The sequence below is a fragment of the Protopterus annectens genome, chromosome 2.part0, assembly GCF_019279795.1.
Source record: "Protopterus annectens isolate FY-2018-M chromosome 2.part0, PAN1.0, whole genome shotgun sequence".
In the NCBI taxonomy this organism is placed as follows: domain Eukaryota; kingdom Metazoa; phylum Chordata; order Ceratodontiformes; family Protopteridae; genus Protopterus; species Protopterus annectens.
In genome coordinates, this window is record NC_056728.1 from 1,619,565,311 (window position 1) to 1,619,584,843 (window position 19,533).

A 19,533-nucleotide genomic window follows, 5' to 3' on the forward strand; every position below is an offset into this window, starting at 1 on the left:
ATCATCCCATAGAGGAGGGCCCTACGAAGAAGAAGACATGCAAGAGGAAGCAGCTAAGCTCACCAGAGGAGTCTAGCACAAAATATACAGATTTTGATGAAGATGAAGTATCCCCACAGTCACCTCCTGAAGATGTCTCATTTGGAGACATCCTTGAAATCCTTAAACAGAAAGGTGGCTGGTTGCCCAGCAACCCTTTGTATGAGGAGTTCATATTCCTGGAGGCCTTCAGTACTGGCTAGTTTAAGTCCTGGGTGACTCTGCCTGCCAATGAGCTTATTGAATTGATATCTAGGCGGGTGTAGAAGGAACCTGACCCCATTGAATCTATACCTTGGTGGCCAGATAAGATTATGGCACCACCCATGGATACACAGTTTTGGGGAAAAGGGGTGCCTGTTGATGCCATGGTCATAGTGGCAGCCACCAAAAAGGAACTTGCTGAGGAGACTTTCACTGTCCATCCCCCAGCAGAGAGTTACTGGTGATGGACAGATTTGCAAAGCTTGTGTATGTTTCTGTGCATCAGTGACCTTCACATTAAGGTCTCTAAATTATTTGGCACACATTACAAGACTTCAGAGGGATTTGATTAAGGAGTTGTCAAATACCCTCTCAGCAGCTGTTTCTGAAGAAGTTCAGTCATCTGTGGCTTCTCAGTTGTCTACCCTGCAATCCATTTCTCATTCCTCCTGAGGTTGGTTTTGCATGTAGCAGAAGGAAGCTCAAGGGAAACGGGTTCAGGAATTTCCAATAGGAGGCATACCTGGATGCGCTTGTGTGATTTTGCATAGCCCTTCAAGTACTTGTTCATCAATGCTCCCTTTGACCACATCTTTGTTTATCCCACAGTGAAGTACACACTAGACACACTATCCAGGTGTGAAAAGGATGGAAAGACCCTGTCTGCCATGGACGCACATTTTTTGACCCCTCATAGATCCTTTTCCAGGAATCAATGGGGTAGTCAAAAAATGTGGTTCAAGAAGGGTCATTGTCCATTTCAAGACACATGTGGTGAAGGTTTCTGCAGAGGTAGAGGAGGGAATTCTAATGGATAATGCCACCCACATGGCAGAGGTGGCCCACAAAAACAGGGGTCTAGAGAATCCTTTGACAGAAACTACCAATGCTCCTGGAAGGAGGCCTAGTTGCCCTCCTCTGGAGGCAGTCAGGAAACGTTTGTACCAGAGAGAAAGGCTAGACTTAACAAAAGATACTTAGCTGCAGAGGACTATTTCCAGAGGTTGTATAATACCCTTTTCCCTTCCTTCTCCAAACTCAAGAAAAATCCCAGATTTTCCACCTAGTCAGAGGGAACAAGCAGCAATTCAAATTCAAACACTGCTAGAAAAAAGAGTCATCCAAGAGGTCCTGCCAGACCAGATAGAATCTGGAACTTACTCAAGGCTGTTCTAGTGCCAAAAAAAACAGTGACTAGAGACCAGTTTTGGATCTCACCAATTTAATCAAGTCAGTTCAGTGAACCAAGTTTCAGATGGTCACAGTTCAGTCCATTCTCCCATTTCTGGGCAAGGAGGACTGAATGTGCTCAGTAGACCTTCAGGATGGATACTATCATATAAAGATGAACAGATGATCCAGAAGGTATTTACGTTTCCGGCTGGGAGCCAGCCATTACCAGTTCAGAGTTCTGCCGTCTGGATTCACCACAGCCCCCAGGGTGTTGTGGTCAATACTTTACCAACCCATGTCTTATCAGATACATATCAGTCAGACATGCAAGACAGATCTCAGGTGGTGGATTTGATCAGATTAGGTTCTACAAGGCTGCCCATTTATTCCCCCTCATCCCAAGACCATAGTGACCACAGATGCTTCCCAGCTGAGGGGGGCATTTTCTGTGGAGAACAGTCCAAGCCACTTGGTCCCCCGAAGAGGCCAGCTTGCACATCAATGTCCTAAAGATGAGAGCAGTGCTCTCTTTTTGGGGACTGCTGCAATTCATACAGACAATATGTCAGTAGTTTGGTACATCAACAATCAAGGAGGGACCAGATCTTACAAGTTGTGCTGAGAAGCTCTCAGAGTGTGGCAATGGGCAATCTTATCCAACCACTTTCTCATAGCAACACATATTCCAGGAAAATCCAGTGTGATAGCAGACAAAATGAGCAGGTGCATTCTTCTACCTCACAAATGGTCCCTCAGCAAGAACATCACAGAAATAATTTGCGTCAATGGGGCCAGCCTTGCTGCAATCTTTTTGTCTCTCCTCTAAACAACAGATGCATCAGCTACTTTGCCCTTATATCCCTACAGGAGGAATTGCTGAGGGATGTTCTACTTCACAATTATCCTCCTGGTCTACTCTGCACTTTTCCACCCATACCGCTGATTCTGAAATTCCTTTAGAAAGCTGCCATGTTGAAGAGCAAAGTCATCTTCATTCCACCTTACTGGCCTCAACAGATTTGGTTCCCCTTCCTTTGGCTTCTTTTGCTTCATCAACCTTGGATTCTGGATCCAACTCCAGACTGCCTGTCTCACCCAGCAGGCATGATTAATCCAGACATAATGAACCACAGGCTGACTGCCTGGCTTCTCCAGTTCCATTAATAGCCAGATTACCTATGCTATCTTCACCTGTACTAGAAAGCTCTATTCCAGAAAGTAGAAGAGGTTTGTTCACTGGGCTCACCTAAATAATACTGAACCCTTTTCATCCCCCATGCGTAGCATTTTTGAATTTTTGTCCCATCTATTTAAAGATGGAGCTAGTTCATCAGCCATTAAAGTTCAGTTAGTGGTCATATCAAATTTTCACATTGGTTTTGATGGTTCCTGTGTTGCCTCTCACAAATTAAGCAAAGCCTTCATGAAAGGCACTCATCCTAAGACCCCCTTTTAGAGATCCTACTCCTCCGTGGGACCTAATCAGTTACTGCGGGCTCTTACTAAATCTCCCTTTGAACCAGCAGCTACATGTGACATTAAATATCTTTCCTAGAAGATAATATTTATGCTGGCTATTACCTCTGCCAGATGAATTTCTGAGATTCAAGCCTTGTCTTCTAAATCACCATACTTAATTTTTCACAAGGATAGAGTTACACTACAGACTAATGCTTCCTTCCTTCCTAAGGTGGTGTCAGCATCTAATATCAATCAATCTACTGATTTGCCAGTATTCTTTCCTAAATTTGCTAACAAGGGTGTATACATATTACATTTATTGGATGTCCATTACCTACATAGATCAAAGGACATCAGAAAAGCTGACCAATTGTTTGTTTCCTTCGCAGAAGTAAAATTGGGAAAGCCAGTTGCCAAAGTCACTTTATATCAGTGACTGACTGTATTTCATTTGTTTATAGCAAATTGGACATTACTGTACCAAAACCGTTACGAGACCATTCAACTAGATCCCTGACTACTTCCTCAGTGTTTCAGTCCAGAATGTCCATGGATGATATATGTGCAGCAGCAAACTGGGCTACTCCCCATACCTTTGTTACTCATTAAAATTGGATCTGGTCTCTAGAGGTGGAGTATTATTTGGCTCAATGGTGCTCAGGAATATTCTTCCTTGAGTCCACCCTGACGTTTAGGTAGCTGGGAACTCTGTCCCATCAGTTGAGTATAGAATGAAAATTGACAACATCAGATAAAGAAGTGATGTACTCATCATAACTTTCCATCTGTGTTGTCCATTTTCATTCTTTCTCAACTCCCCTCCTACCAACCCCATTATTGAAACTTCTGGAAGAATGAGTGGTTACAGAGCATTTCTGTCCTTTAAATTTAGCTCCAGATAATAGCCTTTTCCATTTCTGAATACAAATATGCTTTTTCCACTAAAGTCAGCAAACAAGATCTGAAGTAATTTGTATTGGTGCATTGTGGGTAAGGGAGAAGCTCGAGAGTTCTTGGTTGTTTTGAGCTTTAGTAATGGCCGAGTCGGACCCAAGGGATTGGATCTGAACACATCAGCTGAGGAAGAATGAAAATGGGCAACACAGATGGAAAGTTATGGTGAGTACATAACTTCTTTTTCTTACTTCTGGCTAAATCTTCATGTAAAGATTTTAATACTTTTAGCCAGAGGTAAGGCATCCAGGCCTGGGGTTTTCCAATTAGGAGCTTTTCTTAACTTTGTTTCAGTCTCTCTGGCCGTTACTTCATCCCATTTCATATCCTCTACATTTGAACTTCTTATTCTTTCCTTTACATCTTCTGTCCATTTAGCATCTTTGTTATGTTCCACAGGATCTTCATAGATATTTCCCCAAAATGTACCTATTTATTCTTTTTGTTCATGTTTCAGTTCCTTTTGCCTTGTTTTGCAGTTCTCTATAAAACTGTTTTGGGTCGTCAATAAATTGCTTATTTTGTACTTTTCCTTTATATCTGTCTGCGTATCTTCTAAGTTTTTCTGCCTGGGTTGATAGTTTTAATTTATTATTTGAGATAGTGCATGATGTATCCTGACCTGGTCTGATACTGTGCATTGTTTTTATCACATCTATCTTTCTGAGTAATTTTGTTGATATGTTCCCTCTTCTATACTCTTCTGTCAGTAACACTTATTGTCTTAATTGCTTTATAGTTTTCTCTATTCAGTATTTCCATGATGGCATTTGATTTCTCCCCTTCCTTTCCCTTACTGCCTTGTGTTTTTGTGGTAAGACTTTTATCTATAAATATAGCTGCACAGTAATATATCCTGTTTACTATGAATAGTCCTAAATACTGTGTTCATTTTTTTTTTATCAAACTTATACCTTTTGGGTTTTTTTTTTTTTGGCTTTCTGTGGTCTATTTCTTTCATTGATATTAATATATCTGTCCATCCCTTTTAAATCAAGCAGCTTTTCTGTTACATAATTTCCTTCTAAACTGAGGGCGCATTCTTTAGTCTCCATTTCCTGAAGGCATTCTACAGGAGGTTTAAGAGCATCTTCCTGTGCCTGTTCTCTTCAGTTTCATCCTGTGTCATTCGTTGCTCTTTCATGTGGGAACTCACTGGCCTATTACTCCACAACACTGACTATGTCAGAGTTGCCAGTTTTCCTGTTTCTTCCTTTGCTATGCAACTCCAAATGAACTTTTGTACTGGTTTCCTGTGGAAGGCTCCAGACTGCCTCCATATGGTAACTGATCAGATGTTTTCCACTCCACTGATTTCTCCTTAATTTGGGGATCCATTGCTTTATCCTGATGTGATGTTATCAGAGTTAGATTTCCTACACTAAATCCTTCACTTCACAAGTAATCCATAACCTCAGTTTCTGTTTCTTTAACTTCTCCATTACTTATTCTCTTTTTTACTTTTCCTCTTTGTTTTCTTATTTTTTCTACTGTAAAATTTTCCATAACCGGATGTTTTTGCCTGTGTTTCTCTTCAAATATCTTTGGTACTGCTCTTTTTGTATTGATTAGTTTTACTTTCCTTTCGCCTTTGCATAAATATTGCACCATATTAAATCTCGTTTTCATTCCCATGTTAATATTTCTTCTTCAGATGTCTCCTGCTCCTCCTGTCTCTCCTTACTTGGGGGAGTCATTGTTTCATTATGCTGTGATATAACCAGTGTTAAACTTTCTACACTAAATCCTTCACTTTGCAGGTATCCCATAACTTCAGCTTCTATTTTTTTAACTTCTACTTTACTTATCTTCTGTTCTACATTCCCTCTTTATGATCTTATTTTTTGTATTGTAAAATTTTCCATATCTGGATGCATTTGCCAGTATTTCTCTTCAGATATCGTTGGGGCTGCCTTTTTGTATTGATTAATTTGGTTTTCTCCTTTGCATAAATATTACACCATATTAGATCTCTCTTTCTTTCACATGTCCATGTTTCTTTTTTGTATATTTCAAAAATATCTAGCTTTTGTTCTTTATATTTTCACACTTCCTCGGTCACGTATTTTTGAATGCCCTAAGGTTTATCAGTCTATATAACGTTTTTCACAAATCTGTTGTATTAATGAACTCAAATTTTTATTTGAAGCTTCTGACAATGTTTCTTGTTCAAGTAGTTTCCTTTTCTCTAATTTCTCTATTAATCTTTTTGTATGTCTTCTCTCTGGAAATTCTGGGCTTCTCGCCTAGTAATAACAATACATCATTTTTTCTTATCCTCAGTAGTCTACTCTGTCATCTTTATGGCTGTTTTTTTAGCCTGTCAATTTTTGTGACTTTCATGGAGTACTACTTACTTCTACAACTGGGGGGTCATAGTCCCCCTGAGCCTGGCCCAGCCCCATTGTAGGAATGTTTCCATGTCTTGAGGATTTTGCAGTGTCATTTTTTCTTCCAGTCCAGACATTGGTGCATCTACCTACTAGGATTGGGCACTTTTTTATCCTGGGTCTTGTGCACCCAGCTGTCTTTTTTATTTTTTAACCTACTTCTGTATATGATATATGCTATATAAAATACAGTCTATATAGCAGTGTCATCTTGTTGAGATTTTGTGAACAACAGCGTCCACCTCGTGAAATTACTCGCCAAGACTTGAGGATGAATTCAGTTCCATCAGTACTACTCTCCTTTGCTTACTGGTGTATCATCTCTCCATTTGGACCAATTCCTTGAGGCTTTTGGGGCTGGCCTTCTACCTCTTGGATGGTCCTCCCAATGATGACTTAATTGACCTGGTTTTCAGATGGGCATGGAAGGAACCAGCCTTAGTTGAACGGATTCCCTGAAATTGCCTGAAAGCCCAACACATTTTAATGTCCTCCAAAGGCTGACCTTTTTGGAGCAAGGTCTCATGGTAGATTCCATGGTGATGTCTGCAGCCACCCAGAAGGAGCTGACTAAGAACAGCTGTTCTTTCCATTTACCTGACAGGGAGTCTAGGATTTTGGACAGGTTTGGTAAGCAGGTTTATGCTTCAGCTTCCTTTGTTGTCAGGGTGCTGAATTATCTAGCTCACATAATAAGGTTTCTGAAAAATTTGATGAAAGAACTATCCAAATCCTTTTCAAAGTCCTTATCTGCAGAGGAGAAGCAAACTGTCAACACACAATTGGCCACCCTTCAGTTACTGTTGAACGTGTCAATGTGTCTCATCTCAAATGCAGCCGATGGCATGTTGAGAGCAGCAGACATCGGAATAGCTGTCAGACGGCATGTCTGGATGTGTTTCTGTGACTTCAAAGAACACTTCAAAATGTCCTTTATTAATGCTTCCTATGATGGGTCCACACTGTTTGGACCTAAGGTTAAAGAGTTGCCAAGGAAAAGCAAACCAAAGGGTATAACCTTGATTGCCAATGAAGTACAGATGTTCTTCGTATTTCACTGTTGCAGTCATTACATTTGGGTAATCTGCTGGCAGGTTGCCCTCAGTCGGCCTGAATAACAAAGTCTTGGGTCCTGTGTCAGTTGCTGTCTCATCTTCCATGACGTCAGGTCATCACGGGTATAAAACATGCAGCCGATGCCATTTTAATCAGTCTTTCTTGCCGCGCGGTGCCCGAAGAAGAAGCAGTTCGCAAGTGCCGATTGGCCGACTCCTGAAATTTTCGTTTTCGAGTTTCAGAACCAAAGTCTTCAAACTAAAGCTAAGTACCCTGTTGGGGAAACTTTTTCTTGCTCCTTACCGATGTCAGTAAAAGTTAATAATTGTATTACTTGTGGGAAGCAAATACCTCATAAGGATTTTCATTTGTACTATATTCCTTGCCTAGGCCCTCATCACAATGTGCCTTGCTGTCAGTTTTGTGCTAAATTTAACCAATGCACTATTAAGCGTCGGTATATTTTTGCTTCTAAATATTTTGGTTCAAGATTTTACTATCCTGAAATGTCGTCGGTTAGCAATCTGACTACCGGAGTTCACAAAAAACACAAGGAAAAAGACAGAGACAGACCGTCGAGGTCCAAAACTGACAACAAAGCTTCTCCTAAGCCAGTCGCCGGTTCACCGGTACTCAGTGAGGCGCTTTCGCAGCCCCTGATGCCTGCTACTTTTGAGTCGCAGGCCTCTACCGAGACCCATTTGGAGTCTGGTATGCTGCTAGATTCTGCAAGTATTGAATCCGCGGATGTCTCTCCCTTGGATGGGTCCGGAGCAGCTGAGCAGGCACTGGCTTCTGAGGGTGTTTTCAGGCCTCAACATTTGTATATTAAACCGACGCCATCATCAAAAACAAGGCCAAAACCAACTTCTATGTCTAAAAATCCGACATATGAGCCATGTGCTCAGGCCCCTATGCCTAAAAAACAAATTATCAAAATGGCTGAGGATTTAATTACCTTGATTAGGGGTTTCCAACCCCCCCCCCCTGCTAAGAGGCTAGGCAAGGCACTGATTATGAATCTTCAGATCAGGTTTCCATTTCTTCTGATCAGAAATTTGCTGTTCCACCTTATGAGGACTCTGATGCAGAGGAATCCATCCCTTCTGCTTCTCCTCCTAAGGATTACTCTTTTGGAGAGACTTTGCATACTTTAAGGGAACATTTTCACTGGGAGAGTCAGGACTTCTCAGAATCTAAAAAGAGGCTTAGGGATTTTCTTCTTCTTCCTCAGCATAGGCCTTTGGCAATACCTCCTGTATTAGACATTGTTGATGATGTGTTCTCGGAATCAAGCATGGCTCCTGATTCCCTACCTCCTGCTCCTAGTAAGCCAGACAGATGTTACAGGGTTCCTGACTCCCACAAATTTCTTTTCAAAAATCCTGCTGCTGACCCTGAAACTATTTCTCAGGGTCCCAAGGGTGTTAAGGCTTCTACAGGCAAAAATCCTACCCCTTCTGATAGAGATTCCAGGGCGCTGGATAGATGGGGAAAGAAAGTTTATACTTCTGCAACCTTGGCAATCAGGGCTTTAAACTGCCAGTTTCATATGCTTAAATATCAACAGCATGTTATGGGCTTACTGAAACAGAAAATGATGTTGATTTCTGATTGTGTGGAAAAAAAAGAGTTACAGGATTTATTGCATTCAGCAGAACAGGTTGGAAAGCATACTTTGCAATGTGGTTTTGATTCCTTGGAGGCCTCTTGCAGGGCCGCCATAACTGGATCTGTGATAAGAAGGCATGCCTGGCTCAAGGAGCAAAATCTGCCTGATCATGTTAAAGCTAAACTGTTGGATGCCCCTTTACAGCAGGACAGTCTGTTTGGTAATAAGGCAGAAGAGGTTTTAAAGAAAATGGAAGACAAAGCTAAATCTATGCAAACTGTAAAAGATTTATTGCAAGTGCAGCCACCCAGGTTCAGTAGACACTGACCTACTAAGAATTGGTCCTTTCCTGTGTCCAACAGAGCCACTCAGGGCAAACCCAGATGCTCCAAAGGCTCCAGATATCAATCACAAGGATCTTACAGGTCAAAGCAATGGGGTGCCTCCACCTCCAAATCAGGAGGTAACAAAGCACAACCCTACAGTAAACAGTCTCAGTGACTTTCCTCTGCCATCTCCAAGCACTTATCTTTTGGCAGTCCTCTTGGGGGAAAACTAGCACTTCATGCTCAAAATTGGCATTTAATTACCCAGGACAAGTGGGTATTAAACATAGTATCCCAGGGGTACAGATTTCATTTCCACACGTTGCCAGTTCCAAACGGATGGCCAGATCTGCCACCAAACCAATGGGCAGAGGCCCAGAAACAAGTCATGTCCCTCATGGATATGGGGGCTATTCAACCAGTGCCAGAAAAGGAAAAAGGACAAGGATTTTATTCAAGACTTTTCTCCTGGTACCCAGAAAAGACAAATCTTGGCATCCAATTCTGGACCTATCAATTCTAAATACGCTCCTGAACATTCCAAAATTCAAAATGCTGACTTTACAACAGCTACTGCCTATGCTAGGCAAGAATGCCTTGTTGGTAACTCTAGACTTAAAATAGGCATACCTGCATATCCCAATAAGGGAATCTTGCAGAAGATACCTCCGCTTCAAAGCAGGCTTTTTGCATTACCAATTCTCGGCACTGCCCTTTGGCTTATCTACTGCTCCCAGTGTCTTTACAAAGTGCCTGGCACCAGTAATTGCATTTTGCAGGCAAAGAAACATTCATATTTATCCTTATCTGGATGATTGTCTCATTCAGGCAGTGGACAAGGACACTCTTCTTCAACATCTGGCATTTGTAAAAAGGCTTCTAGCATGCCTAGGGTACACCATAAACGAAAATAAATCACAACTGATACCCTCTCAAATAATTACATTCCTGGGTGCAAGCTTGAATACAACTGCCCAGATGGCTTACCTCACGCCAGACAAGCAAATTCAGTTGACAACATACTTCAAACAAGTGGCAACAAAAACCCAGCTATCTGCAAGACAAATTCTGCAGGCTTTTGAGTTCATGGCATCCTGCATTCTACTAATTCCATATGCGAGACTGCATATGAGGAAACTTCAATGGTATCTAAAAAGCTTATGGAGTCAACATTGTCACAGTCTGGAAATAATGATTCCTCTCATTCCCTGCCTCCAACAGGAGTTTCTTTGGTGGGCAGAGGCATGTCACCAAAACAAGGGACTGTCATTCACTCTACCCCCTGCCACCCAAACCCTAACTACAGACGGATCAGACTATGCTTGGGGGCCCCATCTGGCAGGGAGATGCATTCAGGGCAAATGGAGCCCAAACCAAATGCATCTACATATCAACCAGAAAGAAATGCTAGCTGTTCAGAATGCTCTGACAGCCTTCAAAGACTTCCTTCATCCAGGACAACTACTGATAAAGACAGACAACACCACAATTATGTGGTACATAAATAAGCAGGGGGGTACCCACTCCTACCCCCTTTGCAGACTAGCCAAGGCCTTGTGGAACACAGCCTTGACTTACCAAATGCATCTTCAAGCACAATTCCTGCCAGGAAAGCAAAATACTCTGGCAGACGATCTAAGCAGAAATCTTATGGACCCGCACGAATGGAAACTGGATCCACAAATCTTCAGCATGTTACCACAAAAATGAGGGAGCCCAGACAAAGATCTGTTTGCCTCTCCCCAAAACTATCAGTTGGACAAATTCTGCACAAGAACGCATCACAAAAAAGCATGGAAAGTGGATGCTCTATCCTTCAGCTGGAAAAACCTATCAGTCTATGCCTTTCCCCCTCTGCCTCTACTCTCCAAGGTCTTACTAAAAGTCAGACAGGAAAAACCAAAAATGATTCTAATTGCTTCGGACTGGCCTCACCAGCATTGGTACCTGCTTCTAAGGAATATGTCACACCTTCCTCCGTGGTACTTGCCTCAAACACCTCACCTATTGTCTCAGCAGAACTAGCAAATTCTGCCCACTCAGCTACAAACTCTGAATCTTGCAGCATGGCTAATCAACTAATTTCACCAACCACATCTGTCAGTAAACCTGTGATGGATGTCATTTTGGAGGCCAGAAGGCCTAGTACTAGAAAATCTTATGCTGATAAATGGAAGAGATTCTGTGCTTGGAACCAAACACAAGGAATAGACACAGCAAAGCCCAATATTCCTCAGATTTTGCAATACTTAACTGAGATGCTTCACAAGGACCTATCTTTTTCTTCTATAAAAATCCATGCCTCTGCCACCTCGGCTCTTTATAACACAGAGCCTCCCCTCTTTTCTCATCCCCTGCTAAAACAGTACCTCAGAGGGGCCAGAAATTTAAGGCCTCCCAGAAGAGCACCAACTCCTGCATGGGACCTCAATTTTGTGCTGGAAAAACTCACCCTACCTCATTTTGAATTAGCAGCTACTGCGGATATAAAATTTCTTTCTTGGAAAACCGCCTTTCTTTTGGCAGTCACTTCAGCTAGAAGGGTTTCAGAACTACAGGCTCTCATGGCAGTGGAGCCTTTTATTATATTTTACCTGGACAGGGTGGCCCTCAGGACCAGCCCTTCTTTTATGCCTAAGGCGGTATCCAGTGTGGCTCTTAACCAGACCATTCAACTGCCAACTTGTTTCCCAAATCCGCAGAACAAGGGGGAGCGGATTCTGCATTCATTGGATGTACACAGACAACTAAGATTCTACTTAAAAAGGACAAGATCTCTAAGAAAGTCTGAGCAACTACTAGTGGCATTTGCTGCAGGATCAGAGGGGAAGGCTATATCAAATCAGACTATTTCTAAGTGGATAAGCCATTGCATTTGTTTCTGCTACTTGCACCATGGCAAACCTGTGCCCAAGGGGATCAGATCCCATTCCACCAGGGCTGCCTCTACTTCAGCAGCGTTTCTCAGAGGGGTCCCTACCAGAGACATTCTAGAAGCTGCTACTTGGAGCTCAGTTCATACGTTCACAAAGCAGTACCATTTACCTCTCTTTTCTAAATCCAGGGCAGGCTTTGCCACTGCAGTCCTGCAGGGCCTTATAGCTGCTCCTAATGCTGTTTAATTCCATCCTCCCATCCATAGCTTTGGGATTCTATGCAAATGTAATGACTGCAACAGTGAAACGTGAAGAACATAGTACAGTTGTGTACACTTACCATAAATGTAGATGTTCGAGTGTATTCACTGTTGCAGTCCGGATTACCCACCTGCCAGCCCCCTTTCTATACCTTTTCTTTCCTTCACTATGCTCAAAAGCCTTTGTGGTGTATTTGCTTTTAGTTGAAGGTAAATGTTATGTGTTCTAAAGTGCATTTATATATTTATGTTTTTATATATATATATATATATATATATATATATATATATATATATATATTTGCTCCCCATTTGGGGGGCATCTGACATCTGGGGCAAGAAAAACTGATTAAAATGGCGTTGGCTGCATGTTTTATACCCCTGACGACCTGACGTCATGGAAGATGAGACAGCAACCAATGCAGGACCCAAGACTTTGTTATTCAGGCTGACTGAGGGCAACATGCCAGCAGATTACCCAAATGTAATGACTGCAACAGTGAATCCACCCGAACATCTACATTTATGGTAAGTGTACACAACTGTTCTTTTTCTGTTCCTCAACTGACCTTCTCAAGAAACCAGAAGAGTGGGAAGAAGCTATAGTTCCACAAAGATTGTGCCCCATATGTTTCTGTTGATAGACTGTGCCCGAGGTAGAGGGTGGAGCAATCATAGTTGGCATTGCAGTGGCAGCAGAGGTAAACCACAGAATCAAAGCTTTTTGGGTCTTTTGCCAACAGGCCTTTTCAGCTCTCCTGAATGGTTACCCAACTGCCACATTCTCTGCATCCCATCACCTGATTTATATGGGTGCAGAGAATCATAACTAGAAGTTATATAATTCCCTTTCTTTATCACTCCCGTTATTCAAAAAAACTTCCTGATGTGCCACTCACTCAGTGAAAGGCAGTAACACAAGAAATAAAAAGCTGCTAAGCAAGTGAGTCATCCAGTAAGTCTCACAAGACCAGCAGAGATTTGGAATTTACTGAAGTTTGTTTTTGGTGCCAAAGAAAAATGGAGACCTCAGTTTCTTGAACCAGTATGTGAAACAGATGAAATTCTGGATGGTCGCAGTACAGTCCGTCTTAACATTGTTGAAAAAAGACAATTGGATGTGCTCAGTAGAGCTCTAGGATGCATACTACCACATAAAGATGGACAGATGCTTTAGGAGGTTTATCTGCTTTCTGCTGGAAGCAAGTCAGTTCCAGTTCAAAGCCTCGTCCTTTGATATCACCACAGCCCCTCCCATGTGATCATCAAATGCATGGCAGTGGTTGCAACTCATCTTAGGTTGCAGGGGTCTCAGGTGTACCCATATCTGGACAGCTGGCTGGTAACTGCCCCCACCAGAAATCTCCTTATAGAAGCCAGGGACTCCTTGTTCCAACCTTGCTCACAACTAGGAATAACTGTGAGAATGGTCAAGTCCAAGCTTCAGCCAGTTCAAATGACAGATTTCATTGGAGCCCATCTGGATACCAAGTTAAAGATAGCCAGAGTACTGGAATCTCTCACTCCAGATCAACAGACGTTGGCTGTACCCTCCCATCCAAAACCACTAGCAAGGTCCATTCTATGTCTTCAGGGTTCAGTAGCAGCCACCATTACTTTAGTCTCATGTTTACAATAAAAAGAGATTGTCTTTACCCGGAACAAGATGGCCCAGTCTGCTAGGTCAGTAGCTACTTCAAATGCATTTTTCTCCAAATTGCCAATTGTTGATATTTGTGCTACAGCCATTTGGTTGACTGTCCATACCTTTATGTCTCATTATAAATTGGACTTGCAGTAAATGTCCAGAGCTTGCTTTGGGTCAGTTATCCTCTGGAATATCCTTCCATGAGTCCACTCAAGATTTATGGTAGCTGAGGAATCTGTCTCATTCATTGAGGAACAGACAGGAGAGACGACATCAGATACGAAAGTAAATTATAGATCTTTGTTGTCTGCTTCTGTCCTTCCTCGACTTCCCTCCCCCTCCCTCTTCCCCCTTCCAGGTGTCAGATTATATTTTTCTGAAGTGATTGCACTGACTGGTTGGCAGCCTAGTCTTATACTTTTCATGTAAATTGAATCAATGTGCCAGCAGGTCACAGCAGTTATCCACAATATAAAACTGCACCTATACAGAATGAGTTACATGTGTACCAATGTAATCTCTGTGCTTCTCTCACAAGCTGTTTATAGATGTTTTTGAATCTCTATTCAATAAGGTGTTAAAATACCTATAGCTAAGGCAAATTTTTCATTAACTTCAACTATTATGTTGTCATAATTCAAATAAAATATCAGCAGTGTTCTACAGTCTTCTTTTAGTTCTGAAAAAGGATTGAGGGGAAGGTATTTATTTGTATTTATTTGATAGTCTAGTCCAAGGACCCGTTATCAGCCACAATGCAACACAGAGACAATTACTTCCAGGGAATGGATATTATAGCAGATAAAGTAACATAAATGTATGTTTCTCACCTTTTTTCTACATCATGAAATAATAATTTGACTTTGTATTGAATGCTTTCAGAGAATTTACCACATATATAATGTAAAACATCTGTAAACTTGCTTACTAGAATGAAAAATATCTGTATACTTGCTTACTAGATTGTAAATATTCTATGCATATTTTAAGAACATGCTTGAGCTGTGCCTAAAGATGTGACTCTCTGAGTTTTTAGTATTTAGTAGGAAGACCAAAAAACAGAAAAGCACCAAAAATGCATGAGTATGCTATCAAAACAAAAAATTCTAACAATGCTTTGTTTAAACATTCCACTGTTTGTGTTAACTGGAAAAAGTTCACTTTTTCTGTGTTGGAGGTAGTTAGGCAGGATATAAGGGGAGGCAATTTTAGAAATCTGGTTGCCCAGAGGGAGGCTGAGTGGCAGTTTAGGCTGGTATCCTATATTTCCCCAGGTTTTAATGATGCTGTGAACATAAAATGTTTTTTAAACAATAGGAAAGTGACTATCAATAAACATTAGTTTTTGTTTCTTATAATAGTTTATTGCTTTATATAAGAAAGTTTTTTTTGTAATTTTTACATGTGCATTTGTTTTCATTTCATTTTATGTGTATTTTTATCAGCATTTAAGTACGATGTGATTATTTTTAATCAATGTGATGTGCTGATTGGTGGGAGTTGATTGTTCAAACTATGTAAATTTAACAGAGTTTTTATGTTTAGTTTCTGAAGAAGTCTGTTAGACGAATAGTGAACATTAAATTTTGACTATGCTAAAAACTTTGAATTGGAGTCCTCCTCGTGCATTTTTTTATGCTTTTCTGTTTTTTTGTCTTGTTGTTGCATCTTTGCCTGGTACTGCTGTGGTTTTTTAGTTTTATTTAGTAGGAAGGATAGATCGTAAGGGAATGAAACTTTTACCCATTGTCACAGTAAAGCAGGTGCAGCAGAATGTTTGAGGTGATGCCAAAACCTTTTTCCCCTGAAATGGGTATAATTTGTTTGCGTTTTAAAATCGACTAAGTAGTGCTTCCAGTTTTCTGAGGCAGTTTTGCTGAAGCTCTTTTCTTGCAGGACTAGACAGAAAGGGAGTATGTGGTGGCTGAGCAAAGGAACTTCCTTTTTTAGGTTTATTCCTTAGTGAGGAACAATACTTGCCATACAGTAGCTTAAAGCTTAGGGTTGATGATGGTTGTAACATAGCTCAAGTGGATACAGATAAGTCAAGTTGCATCTTTGAAAGAGATGCAGTGGTGTTCATTTCTAAGGGACAGACTGGTGATGCTGTATGTGCTGTTTACTATTGTTGAATATTGAGTGCATGTGGTTTGATGAATTAAGAGCTGTTCATCATTCTCAGTGCTGCAATAGCCTTTGATGATATGGGGTGCATCCTGTCCAGGGTACAACGACCAAACAACTTCATAAATCTCTGGCTCCCTTTCAAACCTACATTCTGACTGCTGATTGGTTAACCCTTGGAGTGAAATCAGCAGGGTGTAGACAATTTTAGGATTTTTTAACACCTCAATAGGAAGTGGTAATTCCAAGATGAGTGCATATTGAGTAACAGCTTGCTTCTAACACTCCCAGTGTGGAAACAGAAACTCAGCTGAGAAGGACAGTAGATTTGTGTTTATGGATAAATTTCAGTAACTGGCTAATAAGCGTACTGCCTCGATGCTAGGAAGAAAGAAATACAGTAGATCTGGAAAAAAATCAGCTACAAAAAGTAAGGAAGAGACACTAACTGGGGATAGTTCTGCAGCTGTTCAGCAAATAAGCAATGCAACCCCCAGACATGAATTCCAGTAACCTACAGAAAGATGTAAGACAACTGCACACAGACCTGGTTAAAATAAACAAAACAGTGATGGAGTATATCAACACAAACAACAAAAGTCTGGAAAAAAATAGAAGAAGCTTTAAACAAATAGTCAGATGAGGTGATAAAGCTGCAAAATCAGAGGTTGAAATGAAGAAAAGGTTGACTGAATATGAGACTGCTCAGGAAGAGATGTTTAAAAAAATAATAGAATTAGAGGACAGAGCATGCAGGGAAAACACTTAGATTTTCAGCTATACCGGAGAAGCTGGAAGGAACACACTGCATTCATTTTATGAAAGCGCAAATAAGTAACTGAAGTGGTATTCCACAGCAGGAGTTGTTAATTGAAAGGGCACATTGTGTATATGGTCCATACCTAACTATGAGAAAGCAACCTGGACATTTAATAGAAAAGATGCAATCCTACTCGCAGAAGGAGTTGATTCTGCCAAAACTGTGGGAGAAGGACAAAGTACTAAAAGTGGGAAACAGCAGAGTATTTGTGGAGAATGACTACACATTGTACACTAAGCAGAAGAGAAGCAAATGTATTCCACTGTTCAGGGAATGTTGAGAAGCAGATGTGAAATACAAACTGCTGTACTCAGCTGTCTTCAAAGTATTCTTCCCTGGATGGTTAAAATCATTTTTTGAGGTACATGCTAAGAAGGAAATACAAAAGTTTGTCCAACGAATAGTGAATGGTGAAACAGAAAGATATTCTGCTTCTTGTTCTTCTGGTAATAAAGACCACGGAGAGACTGTACCTATTAAACATTTTTCAATGTTTCAATGGAAAATGTTGGAGTGAAGGAAGGGAGCATAAGAGTTGAAGAATTGAGAGTACGTTGGAAATGAAACAGAGACAGGATTTGAGAGCTGGAGTTAACAGTAATAAACCAGTAACTTAATGTGGGATTACAGTGTAGTAATTATATGTGTGAAATATGACAGAACAAGAAAATCTGGAAATATTGGACTTTTTCAGAATTTATTGGACTTGTGGGGGACTCTAAAGCATATGCCCTACTTCATGTCATTAATGTTCAAAAAATGCTTTGAGGGGGGAAGAGGAGGGAGAAAGTCAACTGTAAGTAAAGATTTTATTTCTTAATAGTGCTATTTTTCCTGGTATATGATTTTCTTTTCATGCTATAAAGTAAAATTTTTCAGTTATTTTAAGTGTAATGGGGATTTTAAACAAGTGCTGCTGTTTTTTTTTTTTCTTTCTCCCTTTTCTCTTTCTTCTTGTTTAGTTTTAAGTAACATAGAGCCTTTTTTCTAGCAAATACACGTATGCTCAGTAGCAATTCTGCAGCTGGTCTTCATGTTTCTATGGCAATAATCTGATAAAGAGAAACTGGCTGCCTGGTTCTCGTGCCTCCATGGCGACAATCTGACAAAAGACAAGAGGAGACGATCTGATAAAGAGAAACTGGCTACATTCTGATGGAAAGAAATTGGCTAAAGAAAAAAATGAGAAGAGAAATTGGCTAGGAGATAATGTTCTCTGAAAGCATTCAGGGGTTTTCCCAGCAGTGAGAGCTATAAAGAAAAGACAAAACCAATTAGCACTTAGTAGAAGCACAGATTACACCATGTGTCTTAGCATGTTTAACATTTATTTTAGGTTAACTCAAGTTTGTGAGTGTAGCTGCCATTATGGGAATTCTGTTCCTATTAGGAGGGTAAAAGTTCAGTATTTGAAGATGTACATAGTTTTGTATGTTAGTATCAAGTTAATAGGTTTTAGGGGGGTAGTGGGGGTGCATTTGTTGTTTTGTTTGAGGGCTCTCAATAAAACAAAATGCTTTGTAATATGTGACGTAGGCTGAAGTGGATATGACAAGAAACAACTGTATAAAAAGTTTAACCTGGCAAACACTGTATGCATGTAACACAAAAGCTGGAACTAGACATTTAACAGAAAAGGTGTTATACATAAAAGGTGGGAATCCTAACTTTAATGCAATGATGCCTTCTGTAATGTCTTTTCATGTCAACAGTCTCACAAATAAATACAAAAAAGAAAGAGTAGTGAACTATATTTAAAAAATGTAGAGTGCAAAAAGCTATGTTACGGGAGACACACTTAGAAAGAACTGAACATGTGCATTTGATAAAGAAAGGTTTTCAGGATGGTTATTCAGCAGAATACCCGGGACAGAGGAAAATAGGAGTACTTATATTAATTGCAAGAGGAGCTCCAGTAGTGATAGAAGAGGATAAAAAAGATAATGGCAGATTTGTAGTGCTAACAGGCTACTGGCAAGGGAGGAGGATTATACTGGCATGTATTTATATTCCACCTAAAACTGCTATAATGGAACTTAAGAAAATTCTGGTAGAAATAATCAGGTTTCAGCAAGGAATATTACTTATAGGTACAGACTGGAATGTGATTTGCAGCAGTGAAGATGTGTCTGGAGGGGCCCATAAGGGGAAGCATAACAAAGGAGGATAGATATTGGAAGACATTTATGAAAATATTTGGCATGGAAGATGTGAATTGAGTAACTGGAGTTCGGAGTGAATTTACATATTATTCCCCAAGATATAAAAACGGGGCTAGACTAGACAGAATTTACATTTCACAAGAAACTGTGCATTTAATTGAAGGTCTTGATACTCACCCAATAACTATTTCAGATCATGAGCCAATAATCACTAAAATAAAAACACATGGAAATGAAATAAAAATGAGACACTGGCGCATTCCTACCTATCTTTTGAAAAGAGAGGAATTTAAGGAATGGGTAGTGGAGATTATTCAGGGTCATTAGAAATTATAGAAATTTCTGTTGAAAATATAGCTAGGGAGTGGAATAAAATTATGGTAGAGTTTAAAAATAGAGTGGAAATAAAAGAAAGGGAACTATGGTTA